The sequence below is a fragment of the Grammomys surdaster genome, unplaced genomic scaffold (assembly GCF_004785775.1).
Source record: "Grammomys surdaster isolate TR1022 unplaced genomic scaffold, NIH_TR_1.0 170, whole genome shotgun sequence".
NCBI lineage: Eukaryota > Metazoa > Chordata > Mammalia > Rodentia > Muridae > Grammomys > Grammomys surdaster.
The window spans coordinates 4,440,374-4,465,098 of NW_021604618.1; the positions used below are offsets into that span (position 1 = coordinate 4,440,374).

The 24,725-nt window shown below is 34.7% G+C and overlaps 1 pseudogene; it reads right to left on the reverse strand.

The window, feature by feature from the left end:
• Window positions 1-24,725, reverse strand: part of LOC114620715 — a 111,571-nt pseudogene that overhangs the window by 21,630 nt on the left and 65,216 nt on the right.

The following is a 24,725-nucleotide window of genomic DNA, read 5'->3' on the forward strand; positions in this document are numbered from 1 at the left end:
TATGTGGTTTAGGCATAAGAGTGACTGTGGCCACATAGAATGAGTTTGCCAGTGTTCCTTCTATTTTTACTTTATGGAATAGGTTGAGGATTATTGATATTAGCTCTCCCTTGAAATTCTGGTAGAATTATATGCTGGACAAAGCTTTTTGTTTGTTTGTTTTGTTTTGTTTTGTTTTGTTTTTTTTTTTTTTTTGGTTGGGAGACTTTTAATGACTTTCTATTTCCTTGGTAGTTGTAGAACTGTTTAGTTTACCTGACCTTGATTTAACTTTGAGAGGTGATATCAGTCTGGAAAATAATCATTCATTTAGATTTCCCAATTTTGTGAAGTACAGGCATTTGAAGTAACACTTAATGATTTTTTAAAATTTCCTCAGTGATCGTTGTTATACCTTCCTTTTTATTTCTAATTTAATTACTTTGGATATTGTCTCTCTGGCTTTTAGTTAATTTCGCTAAGTGTTTGCCCTTTTGTTGATTTTCTCAAAGAATCAGCTTTTGGTTTTGTTGATTCTTTGTAATATTTTTTTGTTTCTAATTGATTAATATCATCCATAGGTTTGATTATTTCCTTCAGTCCACTCCTCTTGGCTGTGTTTGATTCTTTTTTGTTCTAGAGCTTTCATGTATGCTGCCAAGTTGCTAGTATAAAATCTCTTCATTTTCTTTATGAAGGAACTTAGTGCTGTAAATGTTCCTTCTAGCACTGTTTTCATTGTGTCCCACACATTTGGATATGTTTTCCCTTATTTTCATTGAATTACAGAAGTCTTTGATTATTTCTTTTTTAACCCTGTAGTCATTGAGTATAGATTTATTCAGTTTCTATGATACTGTAGGCTTTCTGTTATTTCTGTTATTGAAGTTCTGCTATAATAATATTCACAGTGTTATTTCAAGTGCGGCTTTCTTTGTGACTGAGTATATGGTCAATTTTTGAGAAGTTTCCATGATGTGCTGAGAAGAAGGTATATTCTTTTGTGTTTCTGTGAAAGGTTCTGTAGCTATCTTTTAGGTCTATTTGGTTCATAATGTCTGTTCTTCTCATTATGTCTCTATTTAGTTTCCATTTCAATGACCTGTCCATTGGTGAGATTTGGTTGTTGAACTCCCCCACTATCAATGTGTGGAATTAAATGTGTGATTTAAGCTCTAGTAATGTTTCTTTTACTAATATGTGTGTCATTGAATTTGGGGCATAGATGTTCAGAATTGAGACTAGGTTTCTCTGTATACTTATGGCTGTACAGGAGTTCAGTAGATCAAGCTGCCTTGAACTCACAGAAATCTACCTGTCTCTGAATTCCAAGTGCTGAACTTAAAAGCCTGTGCCACTAGTGCCTAGCTTTCTTGTTTTGGAGGATTTTTTTCACTTCTTTGTTAATTACCAATGGTTCACCAAATTATACACTAGGTGAAATTTATACAAATAGAGAAAATACCCATAAAATAAAAATGAAATATTTTCTACTTACTAAAATATTATAATCTTGGTGAATTATTTAAAAAATTTTATACCACATTCAGTTTACCCAATGTCTAAAATTTTGTAATGATAAAGTTTGTAATTTATCCTTCCTTGCTGTAAATTTCAGTCTGTATGTCTTAATCAAGAATAAGCTATAAATATACATTCCTAATAGAGCAAAATGCAGAATAGCCTTGCAAAAAGTATTTCAATAAAGCTGAAGTCAAGCACAGAGAAAGTATTAAATAAGTAAGTAAATAAATAAATAAACAAAACAAAAATAATGAAAATATGGATATATTTGTGGCCTGTTTCTCATTTCATACACTACAGGTATCAAATAGCAAGACAAATATAGCAGCATGGTAATCAGAAGGAGCTGATCTCCAGCATAGCTATCACTCAACTGGACCAAAGTAAAAAAGTCAACTATTAGAGGATTGCTGCTTAAAAATATTAACTTGAGTAAGAGAAACTGTACATGTGCCACCCTTTTATTAAATAACACATAAACAAGTTAATCCATGCACTATACATATATGAATTTGTTTCATTTGACCTTCCAAGAGTGTACATTCAATGAGATTTACTTATCTTCTATCCATTTAGTAGTATCTTGGCTTTGTATGTGTGTGTGTGTGTGTGTGTGTGTGTGTGTGTGTGTGTATGTGCTTGTGTACTACAGTTTATGTGTGGAAATCACATGACAACTCCCTGGTTTTTTTGTTCCAGTTTTATATGGGTCAGGGAACTAGGATCACCTGACTTGTGCATCAATTGCCTTTAGCACTAGAGCCAACTCACTGTTTTCTTAATACTAGCAATAAATACATAATTCATACATAAATAAATAGTAAATACATAGAGAAAAGAAAAACAATTCTTGATTTTCACTTATCCTGAGCTAAGATTTCATGTAATGAAGATGGTTTACTGTTTGACCAAATTTCACCAGAATTCTTTCTAAGTTCAGGCTTTTCTTTTCCATTTAAGGAACTGTACTAAAATGTTCCTCAACTGCTTTGTGTCCAAGTAATGTCCTCTTCAGAAGCTGAACACAAGTTTTTTGAAAAGTCATCTTCAAAGATCATGGCACCCTGATTTCTAGTCTCTTTAAAATCCTAGGACTAATTCCAGTGGGTGCCAATTAGCTAAGAATGCCTAATCTCAAAGAAAAGTATTTGAAGCATTAATAACAAAGTCCTAGTAACAAATTCTAGCATTCAATAATTCTCTTTATCATCTTTCTATATTTGCTGAAAATAATTTACTCCAAAAATTAGAAATTGAAATAATTAAATCATTTTATTTCTATTCTTCATAACCGCTCTCAAACCCAGTGCTTTGTTCTATTGTCGTATGATTGAATAATATTTTCACTTCGTCTTCTGCTAATGTCATATTTGATACATTTATACATATATATATATATATGTATATATATATATGATTTGTCTTATTTGATTAACTGCATTGCTTCTCATTTTTTGTAAGTGCAAGTCCCAAAAATATATTAAAAAGGAGTAAGTAGATATAAAAATGTCACCTTTTATAGGTTTGGTTTAACAACAAACAAAACGACATTTTCCCCCCATCTATAGCTTTTTAACCACCCACTTCATTCACAATCTTTGAATATAGCAAAATATTAAAAGTTGAACATGTATTTAGTCTGTGTACCATATTTTAGAGTATATATAACAATTTATTTATAATAATATGTTGATGGACTAGTGGGTGTTATTCTCATATGATAATAGCTATTGAGTCTTTCTTAAGAAATTAGGAAGTAATAAAGTGATTAATGTCTAAAGTTTGATACAAACATGATATTAATTCCTGATAATTTAGATCTCAACCTTACTTCAGTGACATATACCTAGATTGTCACAAGGCACCACAGTTATGAAAATAGTTAGAAAAATATATGACTTTGTGAAGCATATTCATAATGTCATTAATTCCAAGGTGGTACATGACTTACTCAAATGAAAACCAGGAGTCAAGTTTCCACAACTAACTGATAAGGCTTTAGAAGGACTCTGAAATTAGGAGAGTTTTATAAATTCTTAAAGTTAATAGATTATGATTAACTATTTTTATTCCAAATGAAAGAGCTGATGTACATTGAGAAAAATTGAATGCAACTCACTTTGTTATTTCCTATAGGAAGTGTGAGAAGGTACTTTATAAAATCTGTGAAAGACACCAGCACTTCCTTACAAAGAAACACACACAACAAAGACAACACTATTTGGGGTTTGAATTTCCTTAGGTAAAGGAGCATAGTAGCCCTCTCCATAATAAAGGACCTTGCCGTGTGACTTCTAGATCAATCAGAAAAACCAAAACATTCATGGGGAAATAATAAGTGTAAATTGATGCAATTATTTTACCTGTAGGTTTTTTTCAAATGCTAGTAAGACAAGCACAGAAAGGATGAAGGGTATATACATTGCAGAATTCCTTTCTAGCAGGTAAAAGCTCTAAATTACTTAAATGTTCACCAATGATTAGATAAATGAGTAGTTGTAAAAGAAAAGGACATTAAGCAAATATTCAGAATTATGTATAAAAATGACAGAAATACTCACATAATTTAAAAGACAACTGAAATGTCCCAAAGCAATTTGTGTTATGATGATAATTACAGAATTGCACTCATATACGTACATACATTTGGAAGCAAATTGAAACTTCCATTGAATGATATCATTGCTTTTTGTAAATTGTAGAGATGAAATTTTATTTGTTTTTGCTTTGTTTTATATTTATTAATTTTATTTCTTCTACTTTCAAACTCCTTTTTCTAAAGAAAATACTACTAATAATAGCAGAAAAATATACATAAAGAAATAAATACATAATATTTTTATCTCCTTATAAGATAACATTTTATCCTACCTTAGCTCCAGGCATACTAATGGAAGACACATTATTCTGGCCTAGAACTAAAATATTTTACGATTTGTGATGCAACAGATACCAGAATTTCCAGTTATTATTGCATCACTTGCAAATAGTCTCTCAGGGAATGCAGTGTAAAGACAGTGTATTTATTTCACAGCATTTTTGAATTAAGAAAGAAACAAAGAAACAAAGAAGTAAAGAAAGGAAAAGGAGAGAGATAAGTATTTGTTGAGCCCTCTTGATAATATACTCAATTATTGCTTCAAAATTTTAAAATTGTGATTATTATACATTTTAAGAAACAAATATCCCATTTTGCTACATATATAGATGTCCTCTGTATTCTAATTTTTTGCTATAAAAATATCTGTAGAAGTATAATTTTCCCAAGGATGCCAGTGCCTTGCTTGATTATATGCATCATGGAGAAAATGGGAATAGTTTTCTGGTTTAAGAAATTTGGAATCCTGAGCCCTTCTACTCTAGCACCAAAAACTTGGAATATTCTAAGGTGTGGCCCGCATGTAATTGTCTCGCCAGCAAGAACGCACGCGAGCACCAGGATCCTTCCGCAGCAAATATTTATTCCAATGAAAAAGAGGAAAGACCCCGGGCCCGGAAGAGGCACTGTTTATATACCCTTGGGGCGGCGTGCTCACTTCTGATTGGCTGCTTACTCGTTACCTGCCAAAACGCCCCGGAATGGGCTGTGACTTAGCACACTTTTACCACAGCACATGTGCGGTTTACTTGTTTCTTGGAGGAGCACCAGATGCCAGCGCCATCTTGTAATGGCGAATGCTGTCAGCACAAGCCGCAGCTTTCCACATCTCCCCCTTTTTGTTTTATTAATATGGAACTGCCCTTGGCCTGTCTAGCGCGGTACCAATCATGACTCAAACTCAAGCTCGATCAAGCAAATTCCATCTTGTGGGAATAAGCGATCAAGGACTGATAGTTTAAGACAGTCTCCCTTACTCTACCAGGTGCAACGGAAACAAGTCTTCTGGGTGCAAGGGCTAGGGGAAACAGAGAGAGATGCAAACACCCATCCCTGTGCAATGGAGCCATCTCCCAGGGGTGCAAGGGCTGTTTGCCTCAAATTCAGGTACCACAGCTACACAGACAAGGACCAGCCAGGCCAAGACTCCTCACCGACCCAGTGCAATGGGCAAATCTCTTGGGGTGCAACAGCTGAGGAATCTGTCTACTGGCCATTTCTTTAACATGGATAACCAAATTTCAGGAGATGAGCCTTGTTCTAGGGCTGTAAGTGCTTGGGTAATAACGACCTTGTCACGTTTTTGTTGAGCTCTGAGCTTGCAAACCAACCAAAGCATGAACACTAATCCGCAACATAGGGCGTACCAAACAGGCCTACTCCCACCCCCTTTTTAAAGAAAGAGAAACCTGGAGAGATCCAGGAGGAGAGTCCTTCAGTCAGGGATAGATCCACGCGCGTCGAGTTGATGGCCACCATAGCCGCTCTCAATTTTTTGAGTCTCTCATCGAAGTTTTCTGACCAATTTCCTGCAAGATATTGAGACAATTTCCTGGACAGATTAGCTGCATTATGTCTGACTGGCATGGGTTTTGGAAAGGCAGATAATATGGCCCATCATTGTTCCCCCGATATACTAGGAACCTGTATCACTTGGATCAGCACAAGGGCTGTCATCAGAGTTTGGAGGGTCCGCCTGGGTGTCATCTTCTAATATCGTGAGTCGTCACATCAGTCACTCTGGTAGCCAAAACGGGTTGTCTTCTTCTTGCAGAAAAACACAAACTGCTCCCCTGGCTCTTATTAAAATAGGATCCGGGCCTTTCCATTGTCCGGTCAAGACATCCTTCCATTTGACCATCTCTTTTGGCCTGTCAGGCTCTAAACAGTGATGGTCAGCAGCCAAATGGCCCTGACTGTCCAGATTTTTAAAAAAATAAGGGTGAAAAGTGCTATAGAAACGGTGACTCATGGCACTGAGGGTAGAGCCTCCTCAACTCCTCCTTTTTGTTTTATTAGATAAGACTTAAGAGTGCGATGAGCCCGTTCTATAATGCCTTGTCCTTGAGGGTTATAAGGGAGACCCGTCAGATGGGTCACCTCCATTTGGCGACAAAATTGTCCAAACTTTTGAGAAGTGTAAGCTGGTTAAATCAAACTGTGTTTGTATCGCCAAAGGGCTGTTATGAGCACATGAGTAGCAATAATACAAACAGCCAACAATTTATCATAGTCTATATAATTTATCTTTTGATAACTAACAGCTTACTCTATACTTTTACAAACCTATCTATCCCTCATCAGTTAATTGTCAAGGGGAATTAGGACTTGCATCTCCCTTGAGAATATTAAACAGAGGTTTACGTTCTCCTTTGGTAAGCTGAAGATGAGGTTTTAGCCAATTAATATCTGTTAACAACTTTTGAGAATCATTAAAAGTAAACCATTTTTTTTGTATGTACACCTCCAAGCCAGAAGATGGCACTAGATCCCACTACAAATGGTTGTGAGCCACCATGTGGTTGCTGGGAATTGAACTCTTAATATTTTTAGTTGTAAGCCTAGCCTTTAACGGCAGAGCCATCTCTCTAGCCCCAATTATCTATTCTTCTTGGAATTTTCTGTGCCACAATCTGCTTAAGATATAACTAAGTTCCCAAATACTGAAAAGATATTGTCTTTGAATCTTTTCTGGAGTGATAAGCACTCTAAAATTTAAAGCTCATTGTATTAGGGTAAAGGAGTACAGAAAAACTCTTTTAGAGAGATCAGCTAACAAAATATACAATGAATAATATACACTGAGAGATTTAAATGTTTAACTTTTGTATTAAAGCAACAACAAAATTTTTTTTTTAGGCCATTAATCATTCTTTGAGGCAAGCTTTTTTAATGAATGGCTTCATGGGCTCTCAAAAATCACAAGCAAATTCACTTAATGTAAACCTCTCACCTTTACCAGGAGGTAAAGGAACTGTATAAAACAATCTTCTAAATCTATAATAATTTTATATGCATTTACTTGAATGGCAGCTGGAGTAGGCAAGTCAGGCTGTAGTGTCCCATTAGTTTTATAAATCTTAAGTTTTAACTTGTTTTGGATTAATTGAATAACCAATTTCTTTTAGCTGAGTGAGAATATCAGATAAAAGCCAAGCTGAAGGCAATCTTGTCCTCTAAATAATTGTTAAATAGCCCCAGTATCTATTAATCTTTCAAAACCCTTTTTCCGTCAATTATTAACTTAAGATTAGGTCTCTTGTTACTGATAAGACCTAATACACATCAGAGGAACCAAAGCCATCTTGTCTTCTATCACTCTCAACAATTTTGGAAGAAAGGACCCAAAACGAGTTGAGGAATTCCTTTGCCAGCAGTAGTTACAATGCCATGGAGGGAAGCAAACACAATTTTAATTCCTCCAGCATAATCATTATCTCAAACTCCTGGCCCATAAGCTGTTTTGAATTTCTTTTGAGTCTAAGGCTCCCTAAGGAACAAACAAGGCAATAAACAAATTCTAGAAAACACCCTTCTAGAGGCAGGTCAGGACAAAAGGAATGTCTGAAATACAAGCTTTTGCTGCACCCACTCTGTACAAAGTCTTGATTCAAATGTAAATGTTTTTAATCTTGGCCTATATCCTGAGGCCTGGCCCAAAGATTATCCTTCTTGTACCAAGGACAAGTTTTTCATGTAACCTTGGTCACCTGACTGTTGCTCAAGCCTTTGTTCCTGGGACAGTCATTTTAAAAACTATCTAAATTTCCACATATAAAACATCTTTTATCTTTACGGTTCTGTGCAAGCTATGGCCAGACCCTGATTGTATGAGGGTGCAATTTCATCGCAAAGACGAATGTATCTAAGTCTGTTTGTATGGTCTGAGAGCTGTGTAGGCAGTTCAACCTGATTAACATTGCCTTCACACTGACCTTCTCCTAGAAGCATGTTAAGATCCCAATCTACATGCCTGCCTGAGCATTCATCATGGCACTATGGTTTTTACTAGTATCACTCTAATCTGAGCTCCAAATCAAGTAATCTCCTCCTGACAATATAGGCAACTCTCCTCTATCCTCTTCTCAACCATAAACATGGATGAGTCAAAGAATTCCAAACTCACAGTTGAACTGCCAACTGTAGCCAATGGAATACTGGCAGTTTAACTATAATTTTGAGTTTCTTTTGCAACATTAGAGTATAACCATAATTTTGAGACAAAACCAAAGCAATGTAAACAATCTATTTTTTCCAAAATCAACACCAAGTAGATTACCTTTATGTTACAAAGTTTTGCTGCCAATTCTTATATATGAGTTATGAAGCAGCTTTTAATATCTCATTGAAGAGATACTGTTTTAAAATCTTATTTTTTATACCTCTGGTTTCTGAATGACTATAACACTGAGTTAGTTTTACACCAACTTTCTGTTACCAAAGTTGTAAATTTCTAATCACCCCCAATAATTTAAGCCAATAATCTATAACCAAGACATGTAGAACATTTTTATACTTTTAAAATCAATCAGAAACAACAATGAAGTGGCTATGCATCTTATGTATTTAGACCAAACAAAATTTGTTGCCTTTTCTAGCTGTAATTTCAAGAGAAAAGCACCTTGACACAGAGATTTTTCTAGGACAAAACAACTCTTAGCTTCCTTATAAAACCCAAAAAGCTATTGGTTTCTTTTAAAAGCAGCTTATGCCAACAATCAATTCCTGCAAAGGCTTTTTCAGCTCAGCTCAACTCTTAGCTACAGGTGTAGGGTAGCTTATTAGCCTCTGCTGTGTATATTAAGACTGCCTTTAGAACAAAGTTAAACTAGCCCTAGAGTTGGATCAAGCAGTTTTAACGATCTTTTCTTTTGAACATGCAACATAGAACATACATTTAGACAACGAAACAAAAAATAAACAATTGACACACGTGGACATTGGCATGCCAAGGACAGACAACAAAGAAGGACATCTAAGAGCTAAATAAAGAGAAATTCAGGATGTCTCCCAAATTTCTTTCTTTTTCTAGATGAGCTCTGAAATAGCCTTTTCATTCCTTTTTGCTGAAACAGCTCAGAGAGAGGACAACTGTTTTTCTAAAACCCTTTCTCTCTCTCTCATATTCAAGATGTAACTTTTCATCTCGTTCATTGGAGATGTAGCAGGCAGCTATTGTAACACCTCAGTACCCTGTTTTCTTAGTTTTCCAATTCTTTCTAACCCTGCTCTTCCCACCTGAAGCAGCTCTCTTCGTCTAAGTCCTCCCTCTCAGAGGAAGTTAGCTCCTCCGACTCAGAGTCACCAAGCCCCGAGGCCTCCAGCTCCTTTACCAGATAAAGAGATTTCTTTCTGAGGCCTCTGTCCCCTTCGTGCGCATCTCTCCCAAGGGCGTCCTTTCCCTTACCTCTCACTTCCGCGAACTGAATGTCTTTGGAAGGGTCTGTTTTCTTAAGCATGCCTTTTTTTCCTTTTTCTTTCTGAGCTCCCTTTTTTTCCTGAGCTCCTAAGTGCTTATCCTGCTCTGTTTCTGACATGCTGCCCTATAATTCGTCTAGCACTCCCTGGCCCGCCGCTACAGTCGAGCGGGTTTTCTCATCCTGCAAAACCAGAAGGAAGAGAACGAGTGCCGCCTGGGGAGGGAGACGAAATAGATCAAGGCCAAATATGCCTCTCAGAGTTTACCTTTGTCCTGCGGTTCTGAATCCACTCCGAGAGCGTAGGGTCTCCTCGGCACCGGCATTGGTGAATTTCCCGGGTTTCGGCACCAGCTGTGGCCCGCGTGTAATTGTCTCGCCAGCAAGAACGCACGTGGGCACCAGGATCCTTCCACAGCAAATGTTTATTCCAATGAAAAGGAGGAAAGACCCCGGGCCCGGAAGAGGCACTGTTTATATACCCTTGGGGCAGTGTGTTCACTTCTGATTGGCTGCTTACTTGTTACCCGCCAAAACGCCCCGGGATGGGCTGTGACTTAGCACGCTTTTACCATAGCACATGTGCGGTTTACTTGTTTACTTGGAGGAGCACCGGATGCCAGTGCCATCTTGTAATGGTGAATGCTGTCAACACAAGCCGCGGCTTTCCACACTAAGGGAAGCACTGATCCAAGCCAAAGGATGAGAAAACAGACTTCACCAGAATCTGGAAGCATCAGGGATTGTTTCCTATTGGCAAAAACCATTATCACTAAGTCTAACTCTGTCTTCTCTTAGAACATCTTCCACTTCCTCCTCCTCTTCTTCCTCCACCTCTTCATCTTCCTCTTCCTCCTCCTCTTCCTCCTCCTCCTCCTCTTCTTCCTTCTCCTCATCCTCCTCCTCCTCCTCCTCCTCCTCCTCTTTCTTCTCGTTCGCCTAATCTAGGTCACCCATTGGAAGGTACTGTCAAAACTGATTGTAAAACTTCCATTCCACTCACTGTCCCATATACCAATTCTTTCTTAAAACATCCACACCATACTGGTACATTTCAAATGTTTAATGTATTACCTAATCAAGTCAACAATCAAAGGAGCTATCACAATCCAATGCTTGTTAACTTGATATCCAACTACACCTGTTTATGTTATGCTTAATTCCCATATCTTACACAACTCAAACTACACTGACTTTTCCCCAGAATGGGTAGAAAAATCCCTTGATGAATGCTTAGTTTTGAGATATTTTAGGAATTGGATGGGAAAAAAAAGTTGTAGGAATATTTAAAAACTAATACAATGTCAATATTATAATATTTGATAAAAAATTAAGGAAGGGGAAAAAGATTTCTGCTTAAAGCAAATATATGTTATATATCTCACCACACACATACTCTCAGAAAAATAAAACAACAAACAAGTAAAGAAATTAGAATTCTTAGTTATGTAAACAAACATATATATGAACATAATTAGTATTTATCAGAACTTATACTACCTGATGATCTATATTCATCCAGCCACAGCAATTGCATCAGCATGTTTTGGTTCCTTACCTGGTGGAATCAGTAACTCAAAATTTCTTTTGTAAAGAATTGAGTTATTTATCATCCTCCCCTTTGTTGGGTTGTTGTAGTTTCCCATTGATGCTAATTACATTTTTAGTAACACTAAGTCACAGCCTAAGAGATCTTTATGCTAGAAACATGGTTCTTTTGTCCTTAGAGAAGTAGTTCAATTTTCATCAAGTTGTTTGAAACAGTTGTCAATGTTAACACTGTAATTCCTTTCTTAGCAATCGATTCCGTAACTTTTCTTGTCAATGAGATGAAGTATCTGGGAAAGCTAACTGAAAAAATTTATATTGCTTGTAAGTTTGAATGCATTCTATCCTGACAGGGAACACCAGGTAGAAGGAGGGGCTCAAAGCAGCAGAAGCAGAAGCATAAAACTATGTGCTCACATCTCTACAGACCTGAAAGAAAGAGGTGATCATAGAATGGCCAGCAATAAGCTATCTACTTCGTCCACCTAAGAAAGATTCCACAGCCACAAAGTATTACCATATAAAAAACAAAAAGTGAGTGTAAAGATTTCATCCACATTCAAACCACAAAACCATAGCTCATGCAAGGTAATCAATACTGTGAAGACACCATTTTTTCTATTAACATTATCCACTCCCTAAGTCATCTGCTTGCTTCTCTATAGCAGAGTGGCAGACATTTTTAAATGCTCATGAACTATATAAATCTTTTATATTATTTTCCCTCTGACACTTTCTTTATAAACATTACTTCTTTGGTTACCATGGATGTTTCCTTTAAGTCTTCTCTGAGACAAGAATAGATACAAGAATAATAATGATGATTATGATGATGGTGATGATAATTAAGATGATGGTTATATTTGATAAAAGATATTTTGTTTAAGTTTTGATGACTTGGCATAAGCTAGTGTCATTTGGAAAGAGATAACTTCAGTTGAAAAAAATTCTTCTACCTTTTTCAGAAAGACTCATTGTAAAGATCCATCAGGTAACTTAGTACCTTACAAAATCTCAGTACTACTAATTAGAGGGGAGAGTGTAACTCTCTAGACAAACTTGTATTTGTGTTGTATTTTTCATCATTATAAACAAAAGCCAGAATAATATCATAAAGTCAACAATAATAACAAGACAAATCTACCAGAAATATAACTGAATAACATTCAACTCAGGAGAATTTTTGGTCTTATTACTACTGCTTTGAATTCTCTTTAAAAATATATCAAATATACAGAAATGTTTATGCTTCCTAAAATTTCCACATGGAAAATTAAAGTATTAATATTAACAGCTATTTTAATATTGTTATTAAATTTAATTATTCAACAGATAATACTAATTTACTATTATGGAAGTTTTCAACAGTTGTAAATACAAGCTCATAAAAAAGAAGAAAGTAGTATACTTTATGCTTATTACAAAGTGGCTCTTTTCATGTCTCTAAATTGTGTTGAATATTTTATTGCTTTATTCAAGTAATTATTTCATCAAAATATGATATTTTTTATTTTAATTAAGTCTATTCTTTTATGAACATTTAGCTAAATAAAATATACTATACCATAGTTGGTACCTGTTGAGCATAAAAAATCCTGAACCTTTAACTCTAGTGTTTCCTCTAGGCTGTGTTGCCAAGTCTTAAGCTTATCTCTCTGTTGCTCAGATTCATCTATAAATTTCAGAAATTTCTGTTCTAGCATCTCTTCCAGCTTCTGTTTCCAACCATCAACTTGACAATGGAAGGACTTAGTGTTGGAAGGAGCATATCTTAGAAGAGCTGACAGAAAAAGATAATGGGGACATAATGTAATCTTATATTATGTAAAACATTTTAAAAAATTAAAAACTCAACATATATTCAAATTTTTACACCTAACATAATCTGTTTAGTATTAGGAGAAGCAATGAAATGTTTTCTGGTTGAGATTGTAATTTGAAAATTTTGGCTTATATACTACCTGCTTCCTATGGTTGACGTTAGAATATATTAAGTCAATGAATGTATAGACTACAGAGCATCAATTAATTCTATGTAATGTCCATAGTGTGAATTGAGAGTGCAGCTATATGGCAAAGCATGAAGACCTGTATTTGGATGCTTTAGCAACCACATTAGAAATTTAACCTGGTAAGTAAACACATCTCACGGGGAAAGTAAAGACTAAAGGAACCTTGAATTTCACTGGACAGATAATATTGCAAAATCAGTATAGTTCTTTGAAAATTTCTGTTTCAAAATGTGATAGAGAATGATCAAAAACTTATTTAATGTATATCTCTAGTCTTTATATATGCATACAAACATGCAAACATGATTAGATACACAAATGCATACACACATAAAAATGTCCATAGTACATACAAACTCACATTGTCCAATGCCAATAGTACACAGCTATCACTATTTGTAATATTATTATTTCTCTCTTAGAATACTGTTTTTTTCGTCCTACTAATTAAAAAAAAATATTTCTGAAGTGGAAAACTTCTGGATGTGTCATGTGATTCAGATTCATGTGGTGGTTTCTGTGACAGACATTCATGATATTTTGCTGAAGAAAGACCCATGGCAGGATATATAATATCTGGAGAGAGGATAAATATTGAAAAGGGATTTTTAAGTTAGTTAAATAGTATAACAGGAAGTCTTAATTCACTAATACAAATAGTTAAGAATAACAGGCCAGCTAACTTGCTAACCCAAGGCCGTCACAAAAGATGCAGGGAAACAAAGGTCAATTGAGTGCTCCAAAGATCCACTGCTATGAGAGATAGGCAAAGTGCTCAAGGGCAAATTCCTTAAGAACGAGAACATTACTGAAACATCCATCTGTTCCTGTGATGTTTTAGCCTTCTCGAAAAACTCAGAAGGTCCCAAGGACTTGCTAATTAAATTCTGCCAGGTGGTAAGCTGGCTCAGATAAACATTCTCACTGGATCCCAAGGGAACAAAAATCAGAGACTGTTCTCGTGAGATCTTCTTACACACATTACAGATGTTTGAAACAACCAATTGCGTGTGACTGCACTGCAATCCCTTTTTGCCTTTATTAACCCTATGCTTTTAGGTCTCAGCAGCAATTCCTCTACTTCCTGCGTGAGGCATGTATCGGCCGAAACTTCAATAATAAATTACCGACTCATGTGATTGCAGCAAGACGGTCTCAGGAGTGTCTTTGGGTCTTTGGGGTCCCGTCCTTACTGGGTCTCCTCTTGGAGATTCTTTCATTATGAGTCAATGGACAGTGAAGGCATCCTTGTATAGCTGGCTTTGCAATACTTCATTTGTCTCATACCCTTGCAGATGTTTGCTTCATTTAGAGAGCTATAGCAGAGAACTTCTCCTGCTCTCTCAGCCAATTTTGGTAACTCCTTCAGACTCATGCAAATTTGGTGGAAGTGTGGGTGTTTCTTCTGGTTTTTGTCACCACCATTTACTTGTATTTGGTATATTGACACTACTGAGCTGCAGTGCTGGTAGTCTCAAAGAACTACTTCTAATCAAGTCCACATCCTCTTGTCCTTTTTACCATCTTTTCTCTCCTAATTTTGAACAGTGGGCTAGAAAAGGGGTCAAAGCATTTGAAAAGCCTTATTAAATGCAAGTTTTAAAAACTTTTTAAAAACTTTTAAAAAATTTAAAAATTAAAAAAAATATTTTGAAATCAATTATTTTAATTAATCATAACATTGAATAAACATGTCATCAGTTAAAAAAAAACTAAGCCTGCATATGTTGCTCTTTCCATGTTTCTCTTCACCTCCTGCTTTTACCAACTAATGGTCCTGAAGCACAACCCTTATTCTTCTTATTTAAATTCTTGAAGAGTTCACATCGAATTTCCAAATCTGATATTCAACATTTTTTCTCCAATTAGCCTACTTACTTTATAAGCCATAAAATAACACTGGTCGTTGTGTTAATGTGATTCCCCATACTCCTTAACCATTTTCTTTGAGAACTCTCTTCAGCAACAAATGGAAAATTAATTGTTACACCCACTGAGCATCTCCTTGACAATATACTTGAATATAGAAATGAAAACATAAACTAGAAACTTAATACATTATGCTTTGAGAAGTTCAAAATACTATGATTACCAACTATGATACTTTAATTACCAACTTTTCATTATTTTAAACACTGGTTCTCAAGTTAAGATTGTAACCCCTTTGGAATGAAACAACCTTTGCACAGGGGTGAGAAATATTTGCAAATCAATATTTGAATTATGATTCCTAAATTTAGCCAAATTATAGTTTTAAAGTAGCAACAAAATAATCTTTTTGTTTGAAGGTCACTAGCAAATAAGAAACATAATGAAGGAGGTACAACATTAGAAAAATTGAGAACAAATGTTTTAAAATCATTAGTGTACTGCATAATAAATGATATAGGTAATCTATGACTTATGTAAATATATTTATATAATGTATAAGTATACTGTAATACACTGGTATAAAATGATTACTGAGACATCTATTCTCTATTAAAAATATATATGGTATTTAAAACATTTCACAAAATATGTAAAAAATATAAATTTACCTCTAAATTTTACCTACTTACGTTTGCTAAAGGAGATACTAACATGCAATATTTCAATTGATTTAACATAAGAAAGTGTTTCAGTCTAGTATATACTCAATCTCATACATTTGTACTTAAGATTTTAACCTTGGTTTTGAATATTTGTCTCTTACTAAAAATAAAATGATATTTATGTCTCCAGATAGTACATTATTTCAGTCTTCGAGCCTTGAGCCTTTCTTTGTAGAACCCTCAGTGGTCTTCTGAACTCAGGAACAATTCTCTATACAGCTTAGAAGTGCTTCTAAAAGAGGCAGGTAGATAGTCAGTCACAGGAGCCACATTCACCATGGAAATAAATTCTAAAGAGCTGTAACCTTCCATCACAAAGAAAGCAAACCTGGGGCATCAATTTTTAAAGTACCCAACTGTGTGATACTCATTTAAGTCACAGTGCCACATAGCAGGAAGGGGGGCTTTTGGAAGAATGAGAGCTGATGATGAAAGCTAGCTAGTAGAACTGGGTGAAGGGCACACTTCAGGGGAGGTAAAAGCAACCAGTGCAAAGTATGCCTAAGAGGATCGAGAGTTCAAAGAGTGTCCTAAACACACAGCAGGTGACAAAACACACAGCAGTTTGAGAAACTATTTTAATGTTTGACATATGCATTTATTATCTACAAAACTTAAGTAATAAAATTGAATTGGTTTGAAATGACATGTGCAGGGTCTTATGATTTTTTCAGTCCAGAAAATGAAAATTTTAACATTTTGGATACAGGATACTATATAATTGCATATAATTGTGAAATTTTTTCTAAAACATTTTGTTTTTATTATAAAAATTGAGAATTTGCCTATGTATAAAAGACAGTTTAATTATAGCTTGAATATAATTTCAATCCTAAACACTGAAATAGACACCTAATATAAAGTTTTTTCTTTGTTTCATAAAAATCTGAAGACAAGGATCAGTAATAGTTTTACTCTGTACAAGAATATAGAGTATATTTAAAAATTGTAAGACCACATTAGTTTTATAAAATTACTTGTTTACCTGTAGCTCCAAATAAGCTATAAGCAATATGTGAGTGTTGTTCAAAACGAGCTAATAAAAGAACAAAATTAGAAAATTTTAAAAGGACTTCATAGCATACTTCATAAACAAATAGTATATAAAACCTCACCCCAATATTATATTTAAAATTTGAAAGAACACCCCTTTTTTAGCATAGAGATGTTGTAGTATTTTTAGGGATATATGCCCAGGTGTAATATAGCTAACTCTTTAGGTAGAACTGTTTCCAATTTTTTGAAGAACCGCCAGATTGATTTCCAAAGTGGTTGTACCAGTTTGCAATGCCACAAGCAATGGAGGAGTGTTCCTCTTTCTCCACATCCTTGCCAGCATCTACTGTTACCTGATCTTAGCAATTCTGATTGGTGTAAACTGGAATCTCAGGGTTGCTTTGATTTGCATTTCTCTGTAGACTAAGGATGATAAACATTTCTTTAGGTGCTTCTTACACATTCAAGACTCCTCAATTGAGAATTATTTGTTTAACAATGTAGCTCTTTTTAAATCGGGTTATTTGGTTTTCTGAAGTCTAACTCCTTGAGTTATTTGTATATATTGGATATTAGCACTCTATCCAATGGAGAGTTAGTAAAGATCTTTTCATAATCTGCAGATGGCCATTTTGTTCTACTGACAGTCTCCTTTGCCTTACAGAAGCTTTTCAGTTTCATGAGGTCCCATTTGACAATTGTTGATCTTAGAGCCTGAGCCATTGGTATTCTGTTCAGGAAATTTTCCCCTTTGCCCAGATGTTAGACACTCTTCCCCACTTTCTCTTCTATTAGTTTCAGTGTATCTGGTTTTATTTGGAGGTCCTTGACCCTCTTGGACCTCAGCTTTGTACAAGCAGATAACAATGGATCAATTTGAATTCTTATGCATGCAGACCTCCAGTTATACCAGCATCATTTGTTAAAAAAAAAATGTTGTCTTTTTTCCACTGTACACTTTTGGATACTTTGTCAAAGATAAGTGAGCATAGGTGTAAGAGGGATTTGTTTCTGGGTCATCAATTCTATTCCATTGATCTACCTGCCTGTCTCTGTAGCAGTACAATACAGTTTTTATCATTACTGCTCTGTAGTACAGCTTGAGATAAGGGATGGTGATTCTCCCAGAAGGCCATTTATTATTGAGAACTGTTTTTGCTAATTTGAGTTATTTATTATTGCATTTGAAGTTGAGAATTACTCTTTCCATCTCTGTGAATAATTGAGTTGGAATTTTCATGGAGATTGCGTTGAATCTGTTGATTGCTTTCGGTAAAATGGCCATTTATACTATGTTAATCCTACCAATCTATGAGCATGAGAGGACTTTCCCTATTCTGAAGTCTTTGATTTTTTTCTTCAGATGTGAAGTTCTTGTCATACATATATTTTACTTGCTTGGTTAGAGTTACACCAAGATATTTTATATTATTTGTGACTATTGTAATGGATGTTGTTTCCTTTCTCAGCCCATTTATCCTTTGTAGAAGAAGAAGACTGATTTGTTTGAGTTAATTTTATATCCTGCCACTTTGCTGAAGTTATTTGTCAGGTGTAGGAATTCTCTGGTTAAATTTTTAGGGTTGCTTATACTATCATGTCATTCACAAATAGTGATACCTTGACTTCTTCCTTTGCAATTTGTCTTCCTTTGACCTCTTTTTGTTGTCTAATTACTCTAGCTAGAACTTTGAATACTATATTGAATAAACAGGGAAAGAGCGGGCAGCCTTGGCTTGTGCCTGATTTTAGTGGGATTACTTCAAGTTTCTGTCCATTTATTTTGATGTTGGCTGCTGGTTTGCTATATATTGCTTTTATCATGTTTACTTATGTGACTTGAATTACTATTCTTTACAAGTCATTTAACATGAAGGGGTGTTGTATTTTGTCAAATGCTTTTTCAGCATCTTAAGAGAGGATCATGTGTTATTTTCTTCGAATTTGTTTATTCAGTGGTTGTGTGGATTGATTTTTGTATATTGATCCATCCCCTGGATCCCTGTGATGATGTCTACTTGATTGTGGTGAATGATCATTTTGATGTCTTATTAGATTCAGTTCGCAATAATTTTATTGAGTAACTTTGTATCTATATTCATAAGGAGAATTGTTCTGAAGTTTTCTTTCTTTTTTTTCTTTCTTTCTTACTTCTTCTTTTTTTTTTTGGTCATTTTGTAGTTTAATATCAGTGCAACCTTGGCTTCCTATAACAAATTAGGTAGTGTTTCTACTGTTTATATTTTGTGAAATAGTTTGAAAATTTTTGATATTTTCAAACTTGCAAGTTTTCTTGGAAGTTCTTTGGTTGGGAGACTTAATGCTGTTTCTATTTTCTTAGGGAATATGAGACTGCTTAGATAGTTTGTCTGATTTTGATTTAACTATGATTCCTTGTATCTATCTAGAAAATCTTCTATTTTATCTAGATTTTCAAGTTTTGTTGAGTAAAGTATTTTGTAGTAGAATATGATGGGTTTCTATAATTTCTGCAGTTTCTGTTGTTAGGTCTTCATTTTCTTTTCTGATTTTGTCAATTTGAATACTGACCCTGTGGTCTTTAGTTTGGCTAAGGGTTTAATCTATTTTCTTGACTTTTCTAAAGAACCAACTCTTAGTTTGTTGCTTTTTTATGTTATTCTCTTTGTTTCTAATTTGTTTATTACAGCCCTGAATTTGTTTATTTCCTGCTGTCTACTCTTCTCAGGTGTGATTTCTTCTTTTGAAATAGAGCTTTCAATTGTGACCTTAAGTTGCTTGTATGGGGGGATTTCTCCAGTTTCTTTATGAAGGTACTCAGTGCTATAAATTTTACTCTTAGCACTGCTTTCATTGTGTCCCAAAACTTAGATATGCTGTGCCTTCATTTTCAATAAATTCTACAAAGTATCCTGTATACAGCAAACTGTTGGGTCCTGTTTTCATATCCAGTCTGGTAGCCTACATTTTTTTATAGTGAAAATGAGTCCATTGATATTGAGAGATGTTAAAGACAAATGATTGAAAGTTCCTGTTACTGTTGTTGTTAGAGCTTGACATTATGTTTGTGTGGTTCTCTTCTTTTGTTTATGTTGAGACATGATTAATTTATTGCTATTTATTGGATGTAGTTTCCCTCCTTGTGTTGTAGTTTTTCTTCTATTATTCTTTTTAGTGCTGAGTTACTAAAAAGAAATCCTTTTTATTTGGCTTTGTCATGAAATCTATTGGTTTCGCCATCTGTGGTTATTGAGAGATTTGCTGCATGTAGTAGCCTGGGCTGGCATTTGTGTTCTCTTAGGATCTTCATGACATCTGTCCAAGATCTTCTGGCTTTTAGAGTCTCTGTTGAGAAGTCTAATGTAATTCTGATAGGCCTTTATTTATATGTTATTTATGTTTTTAGATCCTGGATGCGTCAGTTCAGTTCTTTCACCAATTTGATTGTGTTTTCCTGAATTTCATTAAGTGAGTTACTTACGTCCACCTTAAATCCTTTATCATCTTCATGATATGGGATTTTAGGTCAGAGTTTTATGTTTCAGGTGTGTTATAGTATCCAGGGATTGCTACTGTGGGAGAACTGAGTTCTGATGTTGCTAAGGGACATTGGTTTCTGTTCCTTATGTTTTTGCCCTTTCCTCTCATCATCTGGTTATCTCTGGTATTAACTACCCTTGCTATTTCTGACTAGAGACTGTTCCTTCTATGATCCTGGTTATGATGGACCTGCTCAAGTAAGGCTGTCTCTGGGTGTGGGAGGGGGTCTGGAATGCCAGATCTTTTCTGCACAGAGTTGTGGGCCTGAAGGACGATCTGTCTTAGGCAGAACAGATAGGTCCTGCGTCTTCTGGGGACTATAGTGGTCCCAGTTAGGCCAGGCACTGGAGGGAAGGTGTCTCACCTTTGAACCTGGTTATTATGGACCTCCTGTGAGCCAAGCTCTCTCTGGATATGTGTATGTGGGAGAAGGAAGGGGAGTACCCGTTCTACCCCCAGCCGTGGTTTACTCTGCTGATTCTTAAAAGCAACGCAACTGCAGATTACTGAAAATGCACTCAGTTAATTCCCTTCCCTGCTCTTTAATTTAAAAAAAAAGATTAAATTAATGAATTCAGTTCCAACTTCCCCCATCAAATTGCCCAGAGCAGATTTTGTGCATAATATTCAGTAAAAAGTCATTCAGCGGACAAATGTCCAACTAAGTAATGATATTTGGAAGACTGAGGAAAAAAATGACTTAGCATCACACAATCAATTTCGAAAGTTTCAAGCATTTAATGAGTCATTTATTCTTTATTTCCTGTATTAATTTTATATTAGTTTGCTCATTTTGTAAACTTTCAAACTTGGCTGAGAATCTTAGGCAAGTGATATCTTAATTTTGAATGAGAAATTATAACTATCTAAACTGATCTGCCAGTTTTATAGAGTCATTGAAAAGAAAAAATGTTATGTAAATGCATGGGCATCATTTAGTACAAAGATGGCTGATTGTTTTATAATGACATCTTTGATGCTAAATTTGTTTTATTTGCATTTTAATTCTAGAAGTAATTATATTTTTCTTTGGGATTATATAGTCAATTTTTTATTATAAAATAAGTAAATTACTATCATCAATATGATATTGACACTCACCAATACATTAATGGGTTATTTCTCCTTAGTTATTTTATATAATTATCAAATTGTAAATATACGTAAGGAACACTGAGAAAGTCAAAGGTATACTTTGATGAGGAATGGTAATATACCTTATTTTCAATCATTTTTTCCCAAGAATTTCTTTGTCTTATTACATTTAGTTTCTATTCCTAAATATTTTCTGTCTCAAAATATTTCACCAGTTGAAACTTAGGTCAGTTACAGTTTCACATAACTTTTTTGTCTTTTTCTTTATGCATTTAGAAATGAAATTTGTTTCCCTATCTATGTTGGAGAGCTTTGGTTTCTAAGGATTTTAGGATGAAGTAATTTAGGTCACAGGGGACAGGACAGCAAGGATAGGCAAGGGTCAGCTGCAGTTAAATGATAGGAAGAAATAAAAATTACTCTTCATTTTGTAACAAATGTCAGGTCTTAAAATACTAGATTAAATTACAAAGTAACATCTGGAGGGCAGAATTTCACACACAATATAAATTGTCTTTAAGAAGTATCAAGATATAAAAGAAGTAACTTTGGAAAAAACTAGAAACCTGAAATCCTGGAACACCTGTAGCAAAGCAATGCATGGTGAATTCATGAGCTCCACCAAGAAAGGATGATGTTCAAATTACCTAGACCTATGACTTCTTTTGAGTATGTCAGAGAGAGCCAAGTCGTGCCTGTGTGTGTGTGTGTGTGTGTGTGTGTGTGTGTGACTTTCTTTGTTTCTCTACTTCATTATTTATTCCTTTCTTTCTTTTTTTCTTTCTTTCTTCCTTTTCTGTGTGGAGACAGTGCCATACATAACCCAGCCTGGCTTGAAACTCTTAATCCTCCATACTCAGTCTTTTAAATGTGAGGTGTACAGGTACATGACAATACACCTATCACATATATATCTTTAAAACTAAGATCTCATGAATAAAAATTATACTATAGACATTTCTGCTGCAGTATGATTTTTAATTTAAATCATCTTACTGTGGTGGTGAAAACAAAATGCAGACCTTAACAAAGTGAGCTTATTTTACAAGATATTTCAACAATATTAGTAGTTCATAAAATGTTCAGAGTTACAAAGAAATGCTGATAATTTTTGATTCTTGTTTTGCTTTGTTTGGATTTTATTTCACTGTTTTTGTCTGCCTGTTTCTGTTTTATGGTTGTTGTTTATTGGGTCTTAGTGATCTTGTTGTTGAACTTGCATATAACCAAGATTATAAAAATACTGGTAGAAAAGTAAAGTCAGTTTACATAAAAAATATAAACATATAAACAAAGAAATAAGACAATACTACTTAGAACCAAGCAATCCAACCTGAAGTCAATATCGATGTTGCATTGAGGGAATATATGTAAGGAATGAGGTGATCTTAAATGAACATGAAAAAATAAAGAAAGAAAAGAATAGATTATAAGAAAAGGAGGTCAGCATGTACACTGCAACATATTTAATATTTATTAAAATCCTATTTCAACAATCCTTACTTCATGAACAAGGCCTCTGAAGACCTTTCTAAGATAAATGTTTGACAAACAGCAATTGAAACAGTTAACCAAGAAAACAATTGCACACAGTTGTCAATGTAGGAATAAATCAAAGTCAGGATCTCCCTGGCTGAGTCTCCTGAGTGCTAGTATTACAGATTCTGCCTCACTGCATGACTTTGACTTTGGTTAATTTTTAATTTTTTCCCAAGTGACAATTTGATTTAACTAGAGGCATGACATAGTTTTTGCTACTTGCATGCATTATGGATTGATATTAGAGGATTAATTAACATCTAAGTGACCTTAAGTATTTATTGTTTCTTCATGAATATCCAGTAAAATAATCTCCAGCTGTTTTGATCTATGTATTGACTATGGTTGATTAGAACTTACTCTGATACACTGGCACCACTTTGTAGACATTTACTGTGTCTTATGACTTATTTTCCAGTAATGACAGCTCAGAATGTTAGCCTTTCAGAATGTGAGAACTGGCCTTTTTCTTATAGCATACTACTCAAAGATTTCTCAGCTTTTCATTGCTAAAAATCATGTGTTTGTATTTGTTTTAAATGAAGAAAATGACCATACAGCTGACATTATACAACTTCATTTCAGTTGAGGAAAAGAAGTACTGAAGGTCTGAGAAACTCTGAAAAATTTCCCAAAAGTAAAACATTCATTTCAACTTATGCACAGAAAACAATATGAGATTTTAGTTATGTTGTGTTACTTTTCTAATGGAATGTCTCAAGTGTTGCTCTTTACAATGTATATTTAAGCAACACTCTTCCATAATTTCTTAAAATACTGTTGATAGGAAGGTTTTTGACCACCATGAACTACATTTCAGGATAATCTTGGATCCAGACTAAAGAAAAAAGGAAACTAGGTAAATTGGCTGGATTTGGCAAACATGGTGCTCACAGTAGTTTATTGTCTGACATTACCATTCCCAGGCCAGTGTGTCTATTTACAATTAGGGTATTTTCACTGTACAGAGACACAAAAGTCATTTCTTTTCAATTGCACCTCCATATACAGGAAGGAAGGAATATTAAGACAATGTCAAGTACTTCATAGCAGCCAGGATGGTCTATTACAATATTCAAAGGCATCTGCAGAAATTTCATTTGTAGAATCAAAGTCTTCAAGTGGTGATGAAGCTGCCTCAGCATGAGGCCACACCAATGCCAGTTCTTGAGCCTGGGATCAGAAACCAAACAGAATGAAGAGGAATCTTAAAATGATAGATGGTACTAGGCTAGGTTAGAGCAAACAATGTCATTTATCAAATTTTGGTGGTTACTGTAGGGAACCTGTGGGGTGAAGAACGTAATTACAGTGATGAGAGATTACTATCACAGTCAAAACATAGGTGGTGATCAAACACCTACATGATAATGAAGACAACAAAATCAATTTATTAGTTATAAGAAAAGAGAATTAGGACTAAAAATAGAGTTTGGTTTTGTTTTCTAATTAAGAGGAATAGTATAAGTGAATTGATTTTAATACATAGATGATATAGAAATAGGAGATAGATAGACACATGATAGAAGATAGGTAGATAGGTAGATAGGTAGATAGGTAGATAGGTAGATAGGTAGATAGATAGATAGATAGATAGATAGATAGATAGATAGATAGATAGATA